Raw genomic sequence first — 23,078 nt, forward strand, 5'->3', positions numbered from 1 at the left:
AAATATCTGCCACTGTTGCACGTCTGTCTCTGAAGTTCTCTTTGCCGCCAACATTCTTCCAAATCCATCCCTTTCTGAGACATCTTACCTTCAGACAGATACACAGGGGCAGACGTTGTCTGCCTGTCCTGTGCCAGCTGGTGCGGTCACTTTTATAGCCCAGTCACATGGCATACAACGATTCCTGAATGAAGGGAAAAAAGTAAAAAAGTCAATTTGTTGGGAAAAGATGGACAAACGAGCTTTATCACTGAATAGCCTGCGAACCAAGAGTGCAAAAGGGATGAAAGAGGAACTAAATGAAACCAACGCTAACATTGATCTCGATGTTTTAAACAAAACACGCCTGGAGCCACAGCTGGAGCAGCGTGTGTCTGCTTCTCTGAGTTCCAGGACTCAGTGCTGGGATGGAGCTCATAGCGCCTGAGTCCTGGAGAAACTGCAAACAGAAGCTGTGGAGATCTGTGTGCACATCGGTGGGCCCACCTGCTCTGGTTCCTCGTCCTGAACATAAGAGTGATCATTTCCTTCATCATCAGAATCCTCACTGTCTGACGACAGTCTTGCAACAATTAAAAAAAAAAAAATTGGTGTGCTGTGGTGGCTGCTGTATCACTGTATTACGTTACTAAGCCATATATATTGATTTATAACAGAAAACTGTCAAAGGGGGAATAAATATAAACGTAAAGATGATTGAATATATCAGAGCAGTAAATTCATCAGTCCATGTGCGGTTATTTCACCAGCTGCAGCTGATCCACAACATGAATTCTGCCTTCCAGCACAGCTCTTATATAATCATTTGAATCATCTACCTGTTGCCACGTTATATTTAATAAAAATTAATAAGCACACGCAGGGAGCTGCTGCTGCCGCTGCATACAAGTGCCATCAGAAATTACACAACTTTTTTGTCGCTTCAAATTCAGGAGTTGATTGTGGCAAAATAATGAATTGTATCCACACAAAAGGTTAATTCTGGCCTATATAAGGTGCCTGAACCCATTGAAGCTGCCCCACCCAGATTAAAAAAAATCCAAGCAAACAGGCTGAGTTTGCCCTGTAATTTTAGATGGTACAGGAACACAGTGGCAGCAGCAGCACTAAGAAATGGCTTCTGTACTGTGTGAAAACACTCAGCTGGTTGAATGAAGTCAAACTAAATGCTAACATTACAAAAACTAAGCAAACGATAAAAAACCGTTAACGACAGCAAAACGAAATACGGATGAATTGCGGTTTTCTGTGGCATTTGTTCAATTTTTCAACAGTTTAAAAATCCTGACGAAGCGCCAGCTGCAGGAACGAAGCTGGGTGAAGCTTAAACGATGTCAACGAAAGTCCAGATTTCTTGTTTTGTTTGGGCTTTGTTGCCCTTCATTAAGTGCCGTGTGACCGGGCCATTAAGGTTTTTGTGTTTGTGTCCCTATTTTAGGATGTTTGTGTGGCAGTCTCTGCTCTGTCTCCCGGAGAATTACGCAGCGTACAGCAGTCTGACGGATAAAGGTCCACATTCAGCCTTCCTCACGCTGCCAGATAAATATCCCATCAAAAGCTTCAAGCTGCAGAAGGGCCTGCAGAGGTACACACACACAATTTATTCTTATCAAATGTGCTGTGTGATACAACTCTGAACCTTTTCTCTGATTTTACATCTTTGAAACTGAGTATTCTGAGCTTTGGGACAGTACGTTTTGACATATGACATTTTAAGATCTGTATTTATGCATTTCACAAAGTTAGATAAACTAAAGTCTCTGTCTGTCCATGATGATACTTTCAAAAAGCAAAGCGTGGTTTCAGTCAAACCTGGTGGATAAACAAAGTGGAGCCTCCCCTCACAACAAAGGTTATGTCAGTGTGACTGTTCCAAGGTCAAGGTCATCGTCTAAACACTTTGACCGCATCTCAGAAATGAGATAAGATACTGGAATGCAGTGTTCTGCGTGTAAGGTACAAATGTATTAGACCGCTTATGTCATGTGATGAGATAAAGCCAGGTCAAATATTCCCCATGTTTGAAAATTTGAAAGATATCAGAAATTGTTCGTGCTTTCACGAACACGCGATCAGGAATGCTCACACCCCCATGCACCTGCTGAATACATATAAGATTAAAGCTGACGTATTAATAATAATAAACTCATACTATAGTAATACTGAAAACAAAATTACCCCACAAAGTGAGATCTTGCATGGAATCCCAGACCGAGGGAGATTGACAGTCCTCTTGTGTTTCTTCCACTTTCTAATAAATAATCATAACAGTTGTTGTCTTCTACCAAGCTGCTTGCCTGTAGTCCATCCCAGCCTTGTGCAGGTCTACAGTTTTGTCCCTGGTGTCCTTAGACAGCTCTTTGGTCTTTGGCTGTGGTGGACAGGTTGGAGTGTGATTGATTGAGTGTGTGAACAGGTGTCTTTTATACAGGTAACAAGTTCAAACAGGTGCAATTAATACAGGTAAAGAGTGCAGAATAAGAGGGCTTCTTAAAGAATAATTAACAGGTCTGTGAGAGACAGAATTCTTGCTGCTTGGTAGGTGTTCAAATACTTATTTGCAGCAGTAACATACAAATAAATTATTAAAAAATCATACATTGTGATTCCTGGATTTTTTTTTATTAAACAACGAGAAGCCGTGCATTACACGGTTTTAATGCACGACGTGGAGTCTGAAACACCACGACGCGAAGTGCATTAAAACCGTGTAATGCACGGCTTCGAGTTGTTTAATCCGCTTATACCACGGTCCCACACAGTGAGCTAACACACACATATTTATCTAAGTTGACAGAACTTGATAAAAATGTGCGAGTATTTGGTACTATTTTATGTTTTGTCTCTGACGCGCAAGTCTGTGGGCTCGCGCTGCAGCGGGCTGCTCACCTCGCCCGTCTATGGAAAGCCATCCGTGCCACAATGACGCCACTTTCAGTCGCGTTTCACCAAAAAAACGCTGTAAAAAACGCAGTTTTATCAGTTATTACAGCGCTTTTTACGCCGTAATTAAAGATAACGCCGTTAAATGCGCCGTAATTTGTCAGTCAATACGCCGTTTTTTACGCCGCAATGGAGCCCTTTACAAAAACGCCGTTCAGATGCACACAAGTGCACAGACGCACGTATTTTACGGCGTTTGTACAGTATGATAATTATCTCCAGCCCCATTTTTTCTCAGCCACTGAACTTGAAGTGTTTGTGTCCAATCGCTGATCAAGACAAGCAGACACAATCAGTCGAGCACAGATCTCTTTGTGGCAAAGTTTGCTCCAACTTACCTCTTGTGTAGTTTAACATCGGCCAATATTCGGGAGGTTAGGCTGGGAAATAGCTCATACATTTACTTCCTCTTTTACATATCGTTTTGTTTATTTATTTATTTATTTATTTTTTAATAAATACGTTTCTGTCTTTCTTGAGTTTAGGTATTTTACGTCCCCACTGTTTAACTATATCTGTAGCGTAGTGGTATTGCGCAAAGAGGAAGTAAATGTGTGACAAACTGTTAAACAGGTCCAGAAACTACCTCGCTGTTTTCATGCGGAGCGCTCGGCCGCCTGCAAGGATAGAACCGTTCTCTTCTTCTTTCCCGTCTTCAGTCTTGTCCAGTTCGTCCGATATTAAATCTTTACGCCGTTGCTTTTGCTGTTCTTCTCGTTTGATCTCCTCTTTCCATTACTCAAATGTTTTATTTTGGCCAACAATATTAAAATTCACTTGGAAATCCATATTTTATGGCATTTCTGTCATTCACTTGTCAAAACACAGCTGATCTGCGCCAACTGTTTGGTCCGTTGCTATATATATATATATATATACCTCAACAAAAATATAAATGCAACACTTTTGGTTTTGCTCCCATTTTGTATGAGATGAACTCAAAGATCTAAAACTTTTTCCACATACACAATATCACCATTTCCCTCAAATATTGTTCACAAACCAGCCTAAATCTGTGATAGTGAGCACTTCTCCTTTGCTGAGATAATCCATCCCACCTCACAGGTGTGCCATATCAAGATGCTGATTAGACACCATGATTAGTGCACAGGTTAGTAAGTTAGTTAGTTAGTTAGTTTATTAAGATCCCCATTAGCCACTGAAAAACAGTAGCTATTCTTCCTGGGGTCCTTTAAAATTCATTACATTCATTTTTCAATACATACACGCACACACACACACACACACACACACAAAGTATGAAAGCCCATTGTTAACTCCAAACTCATGAATTTCCACTTCCATTAAAATCAAATCTGAATAACATAACATGCAAGAAAAAGTACAGCTCATTTGAAAAATGTACAAAAAAATTATAAACTTAAAAATAAATATAAATATACATACACACACACACACACATGCATATATGCACATACATACACATAAACATTATAATCATAATTAGAAATTCATAATAACAGTAAAAAAAAAAAAATATATATATATATATATATATACACACACATTAGATCATTATGTGAACAGGAAAAGTTTTAACTTCTTCTGAAACAACTTTTTGTTTGTTTCTGACACCAAAAAAGTAGGCAGTGCATTCCAGGCGACCATGGCACGATAAACAACAGTGCATTGCATTTGACCCGTTCTACACACAGGGAGCAAACCTCTTGTGTTGCTGCTTTGACGAGTTGCATAATTATGAACATCAGAGAAAAATAACAATTTACTAAAAATAATTTCTGGACTATTGGTTATAATAACATTTCTAATAAATGTTAACAAAAAATATTTCAGTCTGCATTTTACCATTAGCCAGGCCAGTTCACTGTGCATTGATGTTACACTGGTTCTATATGGACAACTCAACACAATTCATGCCACTTTGTTCTGGGCAACCTGTAACCTGTGCAAATTATTTTCAGTTGTATTTGACCAAACCACAGAAGCATAATCCATCTGGGAGAGCACTAATGATTGAACTAACTGTTTGGTTAAATGCTGTGGAATACATTTTCTGCAGTGTCTGATCATACCCATACTGCGACCCATTTTCTGCAACATATAATTTATGTGACTAGTCCATGATAATTTAAAGTCTACTATTACACCTAATAATTTTGTTTCTTCTATCTGTTCAACTTTAGTTTCCTTTAACTTTAAATGTAATTTTTGTTTATTTATTTTTAACATATATTGTGATCCAAGTAACATACATTTAGTTTTCTCTGCATTAATTACTAACTTATTACTTTGAATCCACTGTGCCACTACTGCCAACTCGTCATTTAAGATGTTACTGAGTTGTTCTACAGTCGGTGCAGATGCATACATTGTTGTGTCATCTGCATATATCACCATAGTTGCATGTTTTAATACAAGTGAAAAATCATTGGTGAATATAGAAAATAACAGGGGTCCCAGACAACTGCCCTGGGGCACTCCACAACTCATTACCTCAATCTCAGAATAGCTACCATTGGGAAAAAACTTTATAGTCTCGATTACTTAAATAACTTTTAATCCATTTTAAAGCCGATGACTCAAATCCATAGCAGCTCAATTTAAAGCTGAACTTAAATCTAAAAATACAGTGCCTATGAGATTTTTATTATCAGTTTCATGTAGCCAATAATCTGTTGTTTGAGTGAGTGCAGTTGAAGTGGAATAACCTTTTTTATATGCATGCTGATAAATAGTATTTACCCATTAACTGAAAAATATAATTGGATTTGGTCATATGCCACCTTTTCCATAATTTTACTTAACATAGGTAATAAAATTATTGGTCTACTATTTTTACCTGATAATGGCTCCTTGTAGTTTTTAATAAGAGGAATTATTTTTGCAGTTTTCCACTGTGTGGGAAAAATACCTTTAGTTAAACTTAAATTTATGTGAGAGACTGGTAAGTCAATTATATGAGCCACCATTTTTATTAATTTAGTTTCAAGGTTATCAATACCAGCTGGTTTATCCTTACTTTTTAGGAGCAATTCTTTAATTTGATTTTGTGTGACTTTATTAAACTTAAATTTGCTTTCTTTCTCCCTCATAATATACTTCCTTATTAATTTATAAGAAATATTTTCATCGTGTACTGGTCCCATGTCATTTCTTAATTTCTCAATTTTATCTTTAAAAAACTGACTCAAATAATTTGCAATATCTTTTGGCGTAGTTAAATAAACACCATTTGATTCTAAATATGTAGCTGTTATTTTTTTTTCTTCCCTAATATCTCATTTAATATTCCCCACACTTTTGCAGGATCACATTTTGCATCTCCAATCTTACTCTGGTAATATAAACGTTTTTTTCCTTTTATTCAGTTTAGTCACATAATTTTTTAGTTTACGATATTTATTCCACTGTACTAGATTATTACTTTCCAGTGCTTCCTTTTTGGTTTTATCTCTTTCGGCCATATATTCCTTAAGTTCTTGATCTAACCATGGAGCAGAGATATTTCTTACAGCTCGCTTTCTTATAGGAGCATGTTTATCCATAACTTGTGTTATTAAAGTATTGAAAATCTCCACAGCTTTACTTGGGTCCTGTTCTTGTGTTACTTCTGACCAGTTTATGCTTTGTACATCTATAACAAAATCATCCTTGTTAAAATGCTTAAGAATTCGTTTACTAATAAATTTTTGACCAGGTTTAGGTACTTTTATTTTCCTTATAATTGCAGTTAAATTGTGGTCACTGCAACCAACAGGAACAGAAATTGCCTCAGTGCATAATTCTGGAACATTTGTAAACATTAAATCAATTAGAGTTGCTGAACAGGTTCCATCAGCTTTTACATTTATTCTAGTGTATTTACTGACAAGTTGTGACAAATTACAAGTTTTAGCAGTTGAAGATAATTTATCTTTTAAAGCACAACTTAAGGTGTGCCTTAGACTGCCCACAATAAAAGGCCACTCTGAAAGGTGCAGTTTTATCACACAGCACAATGCCACAGATGTCGCGTGCAGTTGGCATGCTGACAGCAGGAATGTCAACCAGAGCTGTTGCTCATGTATTGAATGTTCATTTCTCTACCATAAGCCGTCTCCAAAGGTGTTTCAGAGAATTTGGCAGTACATCCAACCAGCCTCACAACCGCAGACCACGTGTAACCACACCAGCCCAGGACCTCCACATCCAGCATGTTCACCTCCAAGATCGTCTGAGACCAGCCACTGGGACAGCTGCTGAAACAATCGGTTTGCATAACCAAAGAATTTCTGCACAAACTGTCAGAAACCATCTCAGGGAAGCTCATCTGCATGCTCGTCGTCCTCATCGGGGTCTCAACCTGACTCCAGTTCATCGTCGTAACCGACTTGAGTGGGCAAATGCTCACATTCGCTGGCGTTTGGGACGTTGGAGAGGTGTTCTCTTCATGGATGAATCCTGGTTCACACTGTTCAGGGCAGATGGCAGACAGCGTGTGTGGCATCGTGAGCGGTTTTCTGATGTCAATGTTGTGGATCGAGTGGCCCATGGTGGCGGTGGGGTTATGGTATGGGCAGGCGTCTGTTATGGACGAAGAACACAGGTGCATTTTATTGATGGCATTTTGAATACACAGAGATACCGTGACGAGATCCTGAGGCCCATTGTTGTGCCATACATCCAAGAACATCACCTCATGTTGCAGCAGGATAATGCACGGCCCCATGTTGCAAGGATCTATACACAATTCTTGGAAGCTGAAAATGTCCCAGTTCTTGCATGGCCGGCATACTCACCGGACATGTCACCCATTGAGCATGTTTGGGATGCTCTGGACCGGAGTATACGACAGCGTGTACCAGTTCCTGCCAGTATCCAGCAACTTCGCACAGCCATTGAAGAGGAGTGGACCAACATTCCACAGGCCACAATTGACAACCTGATCAACTCTATGCGAAGGAGATGTGTTGCACTGCATGAGGCAAATGGTGGTCACACCAGATACTGACTGGTATCCCCCCCCAATAAAACAAAACTACACCTTTCAGAGTGGCCTTTTATTGTGGGCAGTCTAAGGCACACCTGTGCACTAATCATGGTGTCTAATCAGCATCTTGATATGGCACACCTGTGAGGTGGGATGGATTATCTCAGCAAAGGAGAAGTGCTCACTATCACAGATTTAGACTGGTTTGTGAACAATATTTGAGGAAAATGGTGATATTGTGTATGTGGAAAAAGTTTTAGATCTTTGAGTTCATCTCATACAAAATAGGAGCAAAACCAAAAGTGTTGCGTTTATATTTTTGTTGAGTGTGTGTATGTGTGTATATATATATATAAAATATCTTGTCCTCTGCAGGGTTTTATCAGCCTTAGCCCATTGGGCAGCCATTCTTGGAGAGGTGGAGTATCTTCCCCTGGTGGCCTTTCCTTTCGTCAAACTCTTCCCGAACAGTCCATTGCTCTGCTTCGAGATGGTGTCCACTGTCATAGGTACGTGCTTTTAATTAGTGCTGTTTTAATGCTAAGTAAAAAGTCCTCAGTGCGGACAAACTTGGAGGTATGAAGGCTGGACAGTTTGGTAGTTTGTTGGAGGTGTGAATTTTATTTGTGCAGCAGTTTGAGTGACTCGATTCTCATTTTGTGCAGTGAACTGGTGCCAGCATTGGTTTGAGTACTTCCCTAACCCTCCTCTGAACATCCTGAGCATGGCAGAAAATGTCCTGGCTCATCATGATGTGGAGCTTCTGCAGCACCTGGTCAACTGTGAAATCACCTCACAGGTAGCAGAAAAAAAACTGATACAGTAGTGTTCAGAATAATAGTAGTGCTATGTGACTAAAAAGATTAATCCAGGTTTTGAGTATATTTCTTATTGTTACATGGGAATCAAGGTACCAGTAGATTCAGTAGATTCTCACAAATCCAATAAGACCAAGCATTCATGATATGCACACTCTTAAGGCTATGAAATTGGGCTATTAGTAAAAAAAAAAAAAAAAAAAAAAAAAAAAAGTAGAAAAGGGGGTGTTCACAATAATAGTAGCATCTGCTGTTGACGCTACAAACTCAAAACTATTATGTTCGAACTGCTTTTTTAGCAATCCTGTGAATCACTAAACTAGTATTTAGTTGTATAACCACAGGCATTAATTTTGTTGGTTTGGAACCAAGATTTTGCTGGTTTACTAGTGTGCTTGGGGTCATTGTCTTGTTGAAACACCCATTTCAAGGGCATGTCCTCTTCAGCATAAGGCAACATGACCTCTTCAAGTATTTTGACATATCCAAACTGATCCATGATACCTGGTATGTGATATATAGGCCCAACACCATAGTAGGAGAAACATGCCCATATCATGATGCTTGCACCACCATGCTTCACTGTCTTCACTGTGAACTGTGGCTTGAATTCAGAGTTTGGGGGTCGTCTCACAAACTGTTTGCAGCCCTTGGACCCAAAAAGAACAATTTTACTCTCATCAGTCCACAAAATATTGCTCCATTTCTCTTTAGGCCAGTTGATGTGTTCTTTGACAAATTGTAACCTCTTCTGCTCATGTCTTTTATTTAACAGAGGGACTTTGCGGGGGATTCTTGCAAATAAGTTAGCTTCAGACAGGCGTCTTCTAACTGTCACAGCACTTACAGGTAACTCCAGACTGTCTTTGATCATCCTGGAGCTGATCAATAGGTGAGCCTTTGCCATTCTGGTTATTCTTCTATCCATTTTGATGGTTGTTTACCATTTTTTTCCCCACGCGTCTCTGTTTTTTTTGTCCATTTTAAAGCATTGGAGATCATTGTAGATGAACAGCCTATAATTTTTTGCACCTGCGTATACGTTTTCCCCTCTCCAATCAACTTTTTAATCAAACTACGCTGTTCTTCTGAACAATGTCTTGAACGTCCCATTTTCCTCAAGCTTTCAAAGAGAAAAGCATGTTCAACAGGTGCTGGCTTCATCCTTAAATAGGGGACACCTGATTCACACCTGTTTGTTCCACAAAATTGACGAACTCACTGACTGAATGCCACACTACTATTATTGTGAACACCCCTTTTTCTACTTTTTGTTTTTACTAATAGCCCAATTTGATAGCCTTAAGAGTGTGCATATCATGAATGCTTGGTCTTGTTGGATTTGTGAGAATCTACTGAATCTACTGGTACCTTGTTTCCAATGTAACAATAAGAAATATACTCAAAACCTGGATTAATCTTTTTAGTCACATAGCACTACTATTATTCTGAACACTACTGTAAGTGGAGATCCCAACCACATAATTCTCAAGATGTTCCTCTTGCAAACAGAGTCTTACATTTTGTAATTAATGTTCATTTGGAAGAATTTTGCTGTTTTATACATTTGAAACCGTAATCTTTTGGGAGAAAATTTAATATTTATTTAGCGTCCAAAAAACTGATCTTGCTAGAATATGTTGCCTTCTTTTAAATTTGTGTATTTGTGTTTCTGAGCTCTATGTATGGCTGCTGCTGGAGTCGATGTTCTCAGAGGTTCTGACAAGAGATGAGTGGCTCAGACTCTTTGACAACGTCTTCTCCAACCACCCGTCGTTCCTGCTGATGGCGTGTGTGGCCTACATCACCTGCTGCCGTGAACCGCTGCTGCTCTGCTCCCAGAAACAAGACTTTGAGGTAACTCTCCTCTCATTGTTCTGATTAGAGAAATCAGAAGAACTCAGTCGGCCCCTGAGTCCAGTTCATGTCCAGCTGATGAGAACAGTCTGCTCACGGTCATCCAGGTAGCAGATATGCAGATGTTTGGAGTGTTTACTGAACCTTTTGAAAATCTTTCAGTGTGTACGTGAAGAATCCGCTTTTAAAATGGAGAATTCTTCAAAAAAGTCAGCAGTAATGAGGAACTCTGCAGGACTTTTTTCAGATGTTAACTGGTGTAGATATGACAAGAAAGATGTGAAATGGGGATTTTCAAGTTACACATGTGATGACGTCACAACTCTGTCCGGTTTGGGAGAAGCAGTTTCGTTCAACAACAAAAACTGTCAAGAAACTTTCTCGTGTGTGATTGGAGTTGTGTGGAGGTAGGAATCACCTTTTGAATGCTTGAATAACAATGTCAGTCACACAAAGAAATCAAATAATAGTGAAAACATGTTCAGTGTGCCCAGAATGTTGGTATTTTGGTCGATGAACTTTCCTAACACCGAAGCCCCGGTCACACGGCACTAACGAAGGACACTGAAGCCAAAACGAAACAATAAATCTGAAAGTTCACATGCCGTCTCTGGCTGGAGAGGATCTTTAGTTATCGAGCCGTTCAGATATTGTCGATGTTCGTGCAACACGTCAGAGTTGGGAGGTTGTACGAAGTTGGACGACAATCAAACGGAATGCTGGCGGTACGGGAACTACGCAAACAATGAGGAACCGTCTTGACAGAAAGCAGAATGGAATACGGACGAAGTTGTTGTTGGGATTTGTTCACATTTTTCAACAGTTTGAAAATTCTGACGACGCGCCAGCTACAGAAACAAAGCTGGATAACGGTAAACAATGTATCTGAAAGTCAACATAAGTCCAGATTTCTTGTTTCGTTTTGGCTTCAATGTCCTTCGTCAGTGCCGTGTGACCAGGGCTTTAGATCGATATTCACACCACTGCAGCACTCCTTCTCAATGACAACAAAATTACTTTCCGATATGTTGTGGAATTTGCCTCCAGTGGTCATTTCAGTCGCTGGAAATCTGACAGGTGAGCTGGTGTTTCTAATGGTGCCAAACGTGCATGAGAGGCTCCCTAACCGTAAATCTCAGCAGTGCAACTTGAAAATTGTCCATTGCAATTATTTTAGAAGAAACACTGTTTCAAAAGCAGCAGTGACTTTGATAAACACCAGGCCGAGGAAAGGAAAGAAGCCCACAAGATCGTTTCAGGCTTCCACCACACCTGCACCTAATTTCCACCATGCATGTGATAAGATTATCCCCTATAACAATACCAGACATGACCAACAGGTGGCAGAACAGTGTATGGTATATTGCATAAGAAGAAACAAAAAATGCTTTCTGTATCGATCGGGTGCCTCAGTTTATCAATGCAAAAGATTATAGCTGTTATTAATGGGCTGCATTTATATAGCGATTTTCCATCTGCATCAGATGCTCAGTGCTTTACAATAATACCTCACATTCACCCCAGTCTGAGGGTGCTGCCATGCAAGGCGCTCACTACACACAGGGAGCAAACTTAGGGATTAAGGACCTTGCCCAAGGGCCCCTTTGTGATTTTCCAGTCAGGCTGGGGTTTGAACCGAGGAACCTCTGGTCTCAATCCCAACGCTTAACCACTAGACATCACCTTATTGTGTTGAAAACCTGGAGTGGATGGACTCATTTGTCTGTATATTTATTTATTCACTCTTCTGATTTAGGGTCCATGTCCAGGCTTGTCCAAAGTCTCATAACACTTCAGTTCTTTGGAATAAATTATTTTTTAAGTCTATTTTTCAAATATAACAAAGACTAGGTTTCACAATACACCTTACAGTGCGATGGGACCCGGAGTAGTAAAATCTAGCCCACCCGCCTACCTCCAGTAGCCCTGCACCACCCCTGGGGGACCTGTTGTGTTACAAGGTATGCAGGCACACAGGGAGCCCCCACTAAGTCAACAAAGGGACATAGCTACTGGAAAGCTTGCCTTCTTGCACTCGACCGAGACGGACGCACTTTTCTCTTCTCCCTCCCTCCTTATCTTTCCTGCTTTTGTGGCGTGTTGTCTGTGAGGCTACAGCTTTGCTCTTCTGGAAACAACAAAAATGGATCTGTTAAAGTGGTCTCTGAACGCAATTGACACTATTTTTTCTACAAGATCTTCGGGAGCGGAGGACCCGACCTGTCCTGCTGGGACGCATGTGATGGGTTACGTGATGGACTCGTGGAGGAGATGGCAGGTCATGTGCCTTTACATGCTTTCTGTGGAGGACGTTGAAGATGTGTACATATTCGGCTTGGTGGTGACCGGCTTTCTGATGTGTGGAGCGGGGCACTTGCTGGTTTACCGGAAAATCAAGAAAGTGGAAGCAGCTTTGATTGGTCGTTCCAAGCTGCCCTATATGATTGATTCGATTGGGAAGGCAGTGGCTGCGCAGTCGGCGGGGGTTAACCGCGCATTGGAGGACATTTCTAGGAAGATCGCAGCCCTGGAAACCCGCTATGACCGTCTGTGAAGACCACATTCTACATTTCTACATTTCAGATGCATTGGGAGCCACTCTGTTCTCAGAACTGTGGAATCTTTCAGGCGTCTGTTAATCTGGCTATTCATTTGGCTTCCCCAAATACAGCTGTACTTCAAGGTTGCTGTGATAAGATACCTCCTCAGAAGAACAACACTCTTATGCCTCGCTCCCTGGTCTTCCCCCCTCCCCTCAGCTTCTCCAGCTCTGACGTGACTGTGGACTGTCCAGGACTTTCTCAGCCTGCGCAGTTGGTAGGCGCTGCAACTGTCAAGTCGTGTCGCCTGCCAGCTTGGGAAGAATGGGGGCCTGCCGCGGGGGGGTGAGGGGCAGGAAGAGAGCTAAAAGGAGAAACTGGAGCATGCTTCAGTCCATGTGTACATCAGTTATTGTCTTTGTGGGTTGAGATAAGAATGGAGCCAAATAATCTCACCAAGGCTTGAATAAATTCCTCTGGAGGTAAACAGTGGCCAATTGACCTTGAGGCTAGATAGCCTGTAGTGTTGCAGCTGAGCAGTGAAAAACACTTTTTAACAGTTCCACTTGAACATCCAAATCCCAATTATGAATTAAGAATATTCACCGGCCTCCGAAACCTTCAGCTTCAACTGCAAGGCACGCATCAGCTCCAAGGTGTCATCCAATTTGCGTCTGAGTTCAAGAGTCAACGCAGTCTGAGAATGCACTGCCTTGCCAACCTCGTTAATCATGACGGACAAGCGAGGGGCCATGGTTCTTGATGCTGCCGTCTTGCCAATTTTCCGGTAGATTAGGGCAGCACATAAGCCAAAAAGTACCAGCCCTGCTGCCATGAGAGCAAAAATGAATAAATCTTCGACATCCTCAACGGAGAAAGGCGCCAAGCATGCCACACACCAGGAACTCCAGGAGTCGAGGATATAGCCTGCAGGATACGTTCCATCTGGGCAGGCAGGATCCCCCGGTCCTGACCTTCTTGTAGAAAAAAAAATGGTGTCAATAGCATTCAGAGACCAGCTGATCAATTCCATGGATAATCCAATAGTAGTCCAAGAGATCCAGAATCCAATATAGATTTTGAGGAATTCACAGCCTGGTGAAGTAGGGACTTGAAGGTTAAAAGCAGAGAGATAAGGGAGAGTGGAGCAGATGCAACCGCCCTCGTGAGAGTCCCAAGACCATAATGTGAAGGTTATTTCACTAATTTTTCAGCGTACTGTTGAAACACCTTCAGTGTAGAAATACAAAATCGTGGAGGGAAACTTTGTGACGTTTATTGTCTTTTTTCATATAACAGAGTTTTTTTTTTTTTTTTCTTCTTCATCCCTCTAGTAAACGTTAAAACATTTCTCGGTCTTAATGAGATTATTTTTCTTTCTTCTCCAGTATTTTTTCCATCATCGTAACAACCTGGACATCGGTGCCGTGATAAAGGAAGCCTACCGCATGATGGAGAGCACGCCGGCCAACGTCCATCCCAGGACTCTGCTCTCAGATTTTACGCCATTAACGAAAGGACAGTACCCAGTTTTCAACAATTACCCAGAATTCATAGTGGAATATCAGAGCCAGGTCAGAGAGAAGATACGACTGCAGGAGGTGGAGTACCTCAGGGAGAGGTGAGATGGTCAGGAATGGACTTGGAGTCATAAAACATTTTGCAGACGCTCATGAATTTGAATGAATGTTAGTTTTTAAAATGTGTTAGAACACGTTTGGACGATGTGTTGTCAGACAGGAGGTTTCAGCGCTCTGCACGGATTTTGTTTGTCACCAAGCTGAAGAGAAGGACTACTACGCAAAACAGGTAGATGTTTTTCTTGTATTCATCCAACATAAGAATAGATTCTAGTAGCTTGACTCATTTTTTTATTGCTCCTGCACAGAATTCTTTTTTTTGTTTTGTTTTGTTTTATTTGTTTGTTTGTTTAGAATCAAATGAGCTGCAGGTTGTTGTTGTTTTTCTAAACTCCATAAACCTTTTTGACATGAGTTAACTCTGAGACTGAACATTGTTATGAAATTAACTGACTAACTAACTTGTCTTTCCTGCATACAGGAGCTCCTGCAGAAGGTGGAGGAACAACGCAGGAACATCTTAGCACAAGAAGAAGAGAAACTAACACAGCAGAGGACAAAGTAACTTCACCAAAAAGTGCTCAGTCACATAACTGAAGAAAAAAGGTGTACTCGTCAGACATGCTCTGTCTTCTTCAGGCTGGCGGCCATGAGGAGAGAACTGAAGGTGAAGGAGTTGGAGCTGCTGGATGCATCTAAAAAACGACTTCTCAAACACCAGCAGGACCTGAGAGGCGCCCAGATCAGAAAACTAGACCAGCAGATCAGGAGAACGGTAAAAATGCTCTTTTTTTCATTCATTCATTGATTTTCTGATGCTTATCCAGATCACAGTGGCATTAGAACAAGTAGCTCATCCCACACTTCCCTATCCTGTTCCAAGTCTTATACATTTCCTGAGAATCCCAAAATGTTCCCAAACCAGCTGGGAATTCTAATCCCTCCAGCATGTCCTGGGTCTTCCTCCTCCCAGTTGAATGTGCCTGGAAGACCTCCGTAGGGAGGCCACCAGGGGGCACTCTCACTAGATGTCCAAACCACTTCAACTGGCTCCTTTTGATGCGAAGAAGCAGCAGCTCTACTCAGAGTGCCTCCAGGATAGTCGAGCTTCTCACTCTGTCCAGGAGTGTAAATCCAAATACCCAATGGAAGAATCTCATTTCCTCTGCTTGTATGTTTGTTTGGGTCATTACCCAAAATTCAGGACCACGGGTGAGGGCAGGAACGTAAATCAGATGGTAAATTGAGTCTGGCCTTCTGGCTTAGTTCCTTCTTCACCACAACGGACAGTACGGCATCTCTACAACATCAGATGTAGCTGCATGCTCTGTTTATGGGGCAGAATTCAGTATTTCACTTTAGATCAGTTGGACCTGCCAGGATTTGAACTACCAACCCTGTCGTTCATAACTGATTCACTCTGCTACCGCTGAGGTGCAGCACACTGTCTAGATTAGTGCCATTAAAGTAAAACGTCTTTAATCACAGAATCTGGGCTCCAATCACACAAGTTCAGCGTCCAGAGCTGTGACTGATCTGCTGAGCATGGTGCCAGGCGGCCTCGCCCGGCTCTCGGGTTGAAATTGGCTGTGCCGCCCAGCACAGAATTTCTGAAAAATAAACTGAAATGTTGCCAACAATTTACCAATTCAATCGTATTTCAAGCTTATAGCGTCATAGTTTTGCCATTTTAAACCAATAATTAAGGTAATAAGAAATATATTTCTCATTTTCTTCATATCAAATCTCAAACAGCAGAGATCAGAGAGTCGGCGTATTCTGTGGCTGCAGAGCTGTGAACGGGAGCAGCTGGAAACAGCGTCTCTGCTCCGCTCTGAGCTGAAAAAAAAAAAACATGAAAGTCCTCCAGAGGTCCTTCTGTATCTGAAGATGCATTCAGAAATGTAGTTTATTTTACAGTTGAAAGGCTTCGTGTTTCCAAAAAGCTCTGAGTTGAGAGAGAAAGAGAGAGTTTTTATTTAAAACAGCAGGTTTGACAATTAGGTGTTATATTGTTTAAAAAGAAAAATTAATGCAATCCCACTCAAATTGTTGAAAAAAAAACAAAACAAAACTTGTCAGGATGACAGAAAAACTGCTTCACTGGATTAAAAAATACTGTCTCATTTTTAAAGACAGCTAAATTAAAATTAGCTGAGCTAATGCTATGTCCATTAAATATTGTGTTTAACATTTTCACTGTTATTTAATGTATTAACTTAGACTTTGACAGAAACATGCAAAAAGAACTTTGATCTTACAAATATTACAACATAAATATAATTTTTTTGTTTATTATTCTTGCATTCAATGTGTCTAAAACCACCCAAAATTAGTTAAAATAAAGCTTGCCAAGAATGTTTAGTGGTGTAAAACCCTATAGCTTCAGGGGACCGCGGGCCCCCGAAGCTATGAGCTGCGATCGCATAAAAATGGACCTAGCTAGAACTGCTGCTGAGTCATGGTTTTTATTCTTTCATGCTGAAGATTTTTGTTGTTTTGGTAATACACACAATAAAGATGTTTGTGTTCTGGTCCAGATGGATCTCCGTGAGCGAGAAACAGCAGACATGGTTCAGGATCTGGAAATCAGACGGATGGAGCTGGAGTCTCAGAGGAAACAACTCGAACAGGTTTCAACATGTCGTTTTTACTCACTCAGTACTTCATGTTGCATCACCGACAGTATCACCACAGTTACTTTGAAAAGTTACATTTATTAGTTACTTCATACAGTTACTTCATTAACAGCTGCAGACAACTTGTTGATGGCAGCTGCTGAATGTAACTTATAAGGTAACCAGTAATCTCACTTGGTTACTCTTAAGTATTTAGCAAAATATGTCATAGTTACTTTGCTAAATACTCAATCTTATAACAATCTGTTCTCTGTTCGGTACTCTGATAAAATAATTTCCTTTTGGGGTAAATAAAATTGACCTTATCTTACATTTACACCCTTCTTTGTCATGATCTTTTTTAAAAACACAGAATACATTTTTTCATATATGTATGTTTTTTCATGCAACATTTGAATGTCTGGGGTGTTTTTCTGAAGGCTGTTACCTAGTCGGTGCAAAAAGAGTATATAATTTATCCTTCTAAACATCTGTTAAATGTGATCAGTAGTACACAGACATTTGCATATCTTCATATTTGTTGTCAGCACTTCACTAGTCTTTGGAAACAAATTACACTACAATTCAAGTCATAAAAAGAAATTTCTTTGGAGCCACAATAATTTTATTCCTTAGCATTTAAATAAGGCATTCATAATGTGATTTTGCCAATATGATCAAAATTCACTCCGTCTAGGTGATCAGACATCATGACCTACATTTGGTAGTGATGTCATAGATCACATGGGGGTTTCCACTGACTTGAGCGAGGGATGCTGGGAAGGACACGGCATCAGCTAATCGTAAAGTAAAGATAGACAGCGTGACATCAGCTGGCTGCTCGCACGAAAATAAACCACGATGGCGGAAAACGGCTTATTTCTGTATAAATGTAACATCTCTCATCTTCATCCGCTTACTCCAGTTAAGGGTCGCAGGGGACTGGAGCCTATCCCAGCAGTCACAGAGCGTGAGGCGGGTTCATCCCGGACAGGACGCCAGTCTGTCACAGGGTCACAAACAGACAAACACACACATTCACACCTACGGACAGTTTAAAGTTTCCAGTCCACCTAACCTGCATGTCTTTGGATGTGGGAGGACACCGGAGCACCCGGAGAGAACCCACACAAACACGGGGAAAACACACAAACTCCACACAGAAAGGACACAGGTGGGAATCGTACTCATGACCTTCTCGCAGTGAGGCAACAGTGCTAACCACTAAGCCACCGTGCTACCCTAAATATAACATATTTCTCATATTTTGTAAAAGTTAGTGAGAAATAAGCACTTCTAAATTGAAAAACACTGTTTTTGTAACCAGATAGCACCTGTGAAGCAATTTGCAGACATCTTATGGATGTTAGCGTGCACGCACTGTGCACGCGCCGGGAACGCTCCTCAAACAAGTGGCTCCGACACCATAGTGTGAGAAACATCTCCGTGTTGTGATGCTCCACCATCCTTCACTGTCTTCACAGTGGACTGTGGCTTCAATTCAGTTTTTGGGGGTCGTCTGACAAACTGTCTGTGACCCCGAGACCCAAAAAGGACAGTCTTTCTTCCATCAGTCCACAAAATGTTGCTCTGTTTCTCTTCAGTCCAGTCAGCGTGCTTTTTGTCAAACCTCTTCAGCACATGTGGTTTTGTTTCCACAGTGGGACTTTGTGGGGTCTCTTGTCCATTGTTTGTCTTCACACAGGCGTCTTCTAGTTGTTACAGTACTCACAAGTAACTTCAGACCTTCTTTGATCCTCCTGGAGCTGATCTTTGTCATTCTGTCTGTTCTTTGATCCATTTGAATGACTGTTTTCTGTTTTCTTCCACCTCTTTCTGTTTATTTTTTTTATCAATCAGTCAAACAACTTTATTAATTCCACAAGGGGCCATTAAGTTTGAGCAGTCCATAAAAACCACAATAACATATAACAGCACATAAGAACAATAGAACTAATAAAAACAGATAAATACAGACTTTAAGAAGGAGTTAAAATGAGTAGCCAGAATAAATAAATAAAAACATGCCAGACCTACAGAGCATTTAAAAGTCAAATTGACTTTTGTTTCTATTTTAAATCATTTTGGATGGTTTTATCTGAGCAGTCTAACATTTTCTGCACATGTTTATATGTTTTCTTCTCTCCAGTCAACTTTTAAATCAAAGTACTCTGTTCTTCTGAACAATGTCTGGATCGACTCATTTTACTCAGATTTTCAGAGAGAAATTTACGACAACCAGCCGGAAGAACATTTACTGCCTTCATCCTTAAATAAAGGCCACATGTTTTGATGTGGAATAGAACATACAGTGATGCCAAAGCATTTGTGTTTATGGAAATAAAAGCGAGAATAGGGATTTTCTCACTTTTTTAAACACACTGATGTGTTATTTTGAACCTGACTGTGTGTATATTTGTACACTGACTTGATGGTTGTGCTGCTGTTGTCACTGTTGGAAGTCGGTAAAAGTGATTTTGCTCTCTGTGATTACATCATCTGCCTCCTTCCTAGTTGCAGTGATTTATTTGTTTTATTCTTGTTTTTGGATGTGTTTGTGGCCTGTTCCCTCAGTTCCTGCTGAAGGATCAGGAGCGTTTGGAGCAACAGGTGGAGGAGGTGGAAATGAGGATGAGGACGGTGGAGAAGGAGGACGGCTTCAGAGAGCTGCACTGCAGGACAGAGACAAACCTGCAGGTCAGCGACACGCCCAGAGGGGTCGCTCTAAAAACCAAACCGCACTCCTGTTCCTGTTTCTGACCAGACTCTGTCCCAGACTCAGAAACAGAAACACCCTGTCCCTCCCTCAGATTTTGGGGCGGGTGCTTGTGACCTTCTCTTGTATGCCTCAGTTGTCTCTGCGTGCGTGCACACAGGCCCTGGAGGAGTCTGTGGCGGCGGCGTGCCAGCTGGGTGAGGAGGTGGACTGGCAGCGGGAGGTGGCAGAACGCCTGGAGCAGGTCGAGGCAGAGCAGGAGAAGAAGAGACAGAGACAGAGACTGACAGAACTTCACAGACAAACACTGGCAGAGGAGAAAAGCCTGAGAGAGGCAGCGGGCAGGAAGGTGACGGAGCGGCACCCGTTAGAGCGCGCAGAACCGTTACTGCACACCAAGTCCGGATGTCTGTCTGGACCTGGTCCCACAGCGTCTCGTCATGAATATGTCTGTGTTGTTGTGCAGTGGGATGAAGTGCTGAATGCCAGAGCACAGTTACAGGAGCGGCACCGGCGGCTCTGCTCACCACCGCACACGGCGGGTACCGTGAAACACACACACACAGCCTGGGACATGAACGCTGGTGACCAGAACCTCATCGTGAAACCAGTGTTTTTTTGTGTCAGATGTCCAGAGACAGATGAGGACGAGAGACAACCCCACCGCCCCGACCGGAAAACCCAATAGCACCACCACCTGGAGACCGGCAGCAACCAACATGGTGTGTCTGAACAGCATTTCACCTGCAGAGACAAACTCCACCGACAGTGAGTGAGGACGTGTGCGTGTGTGTTTTGAAGACAATCATTGTGTCTTGTCCAAGAAAAGGACAGGAGGACTTGTTGTTTTTTTTATGTTTTTGCTGTGATCAGGTTCCTGAGGTTTTCTACATCAAGTTTCAATATTATTATTTTTTCTTTTTTGTCTTTCAGTCTCTTTTGACCGACGCCGGGTTGAGCTGGACGGCAGCGAGCGAGAGCTGCTGAAGGAAATCAGACAAATGAGACATGAATTGGCAACCAGACCCAGACAGGACATGTCTGTCTCCCCACAGTCTGTCCGCACACCGTCCTCTGTCTCCCAATGACCACAGAGGACATCTCTGTCCCCCCCCACAGTCTGTCCACACGCCATCCTATGTCTCCCAATGACCGCAGAGGACATCTCTGTCCCCCCCACAGTCTGTCCACACAATGTCCTCTGTCTTCCAATGACCACAGAGGACATCTTGTCCCCTCACAGTCTGTCCGCACACCGTCCTTTGTCTCCCAGTAGCCTTAAATGAGGACTGTTGTGGAAACTCTGATATACACATGGGATAATTTTTCCTCTTTTCCCAACAACAACATTCCGTCCAAACACTTACTGCAGTTGTCCACTCTGGGATGCAGACACACAGTAACTGTGTCCACTTCAACACAAAGTGATGATCAGTTCTGTCAGTTTGACAAACTTCCTGTCGGTCATTCTCTCTGTGACTAACCCGGCTCACCAGCATGACGTCGTCTAACAGAGACGTGTTTTATTACGTCACCTTTCCTTAATCTGGATTTCAGTATGTTCTTGGTTCTCATAATAGTTGAATAGAGTTTCATGTAGATTTCATCCTTGAATGTTTTGGTGCTTTTATTTAATTTTTTATGTTTATTTAAAAACTGCTGTGAAGCAAATTCATTAAAATGAACACGAGTGTTCAGTCTCATTGTGTTACATAACGAGACGACTTGATTGTTGAGGCACAAATCAGTTTGTCCACAAAAATTCACCTTCACTTAAAAAAACAAGAGAATTTTTTTTTTTTTTTTAAAGGTTGTAAATCAGAATCGGTGCACAGACATTTCAGTGTGTCTCACTGTTAGATACACGTGCGTGGTTCGGTGTGCGTTTTACCCTCTCAGGTAGTTTTGAGGGGAAAGTCGCTGTGAGCGCTCTGTCTTGTTAAAGTATCAAGCTGCCCGTGTGGCTGAAGGAATGTGTCAGGTTTCGCGGTCACGTTGCTGTTTTTGGCCAAAGTTTAAATTTGACAGCTGTAACATCAGCAGCAGAACTTTTTTTTTTTTTTTTTAATGATGCAATCTGTATCTTAATGTATTTATTTTTAAAAGGTGCAAAATAAGAGATTAATTGTTGCAGAAACTGATTTGTTGCGTCTCAGACAGGCAGCAAGCGTGCCGTGGTCTCTTCACTGCACAAATCCATTTGCAGTTGTGGGTTCGATGCTGCAGGAAGCTTTTTGTTTTTTAACTGTAGTTTAGTTTGTGTGCATAAAAAGAACACAACTGCTCCAAACATGAGCGGAGATGTTTGACCAGTTCCAGGAGTTAGCTTTTATTTGGATCAGAACTCCTCTTACTGCTTTGAAACCTGTTTCTGCATCAGATCCAGGTGTTGTTTGACTTGATCTAATTTAATTTAATTTAATCAGCTTATATAAAATTTAAAATAATTCAAAATTAAAAAATTCAGACACATACTTAAAAACACAAACAAAAGAATAAAAGATTTAAAAAATAAAAGCTATTCATAAAAAATAATAAAAATAGGTTTTAAGTCTTGACTTAAAAATGTCCACAGACTCCGACTGCCTCGCGGTCTGAATCTGATCTGATTGACATCCGTTCCCGCTCCTGTCAGTTGTCGTCTTTCAGACATCCACGCGCTCACTTTCTCTAAATGGCCGTGAAAGGAAAACGGATCCATTATTGTTCTGTGCCGTCTCTTAATTAGCAGAAGAACACACCCCTCACCTCAACCTGCCCACCTTAACGCTGCAGATTTTATGACACTCTCATCCGTCATCTCTCATCTTGTCTTGGGAAATCATATGACACAGGGGGCGGGGCTTTCCCTTTTAGGTCCCCCTTTTTTTTTTTTTTTTTCTTTTTTTTTTAGATGTCTGAGAAATTCAGGAAAGCATTTGATTTGGGCGTTGAGCTGGAAAATCGTCTTGTTTGTGCTTCAGCTGAGATCAGATTGTCTTCATACCAATGTGTCTTTTTACTTTGAAAGGTCTTCGTGCAGTTTAAGATTCGGATTTGAATCCAGCCGTCATGC

The 23,078-nt window shown here is 41.3% G+C and overlaps 1 pseudogene; it reads left to right on the forward strand.

The window, feature by feature from the left end:
* LOC117514815 overlaps positions 1-21,714 on the forward strand; it is a 30,764-nt pseudogene extending 9,050 nt beyond the window's left edge.
* The last annotated feature ends 1,364 nt before the right edge of the window (positions 21,715-23,078 follow it).

This window comes from Thalassophryne amazonica, chromosome 7, assembly GCF_902500255.1.
Source record: "Thalassophryne amazonica chromosome 7, fThaAma1.1, whole genome shotgun sequence".
Taxonomy (NCBI): domain Eukaryota; kingdom Metazoa; phylum Chordata; class Actinopteri; order Batrachoidiformes; family Batrachoididae; genus Thalassophryne; species Thalassophryne amazonica.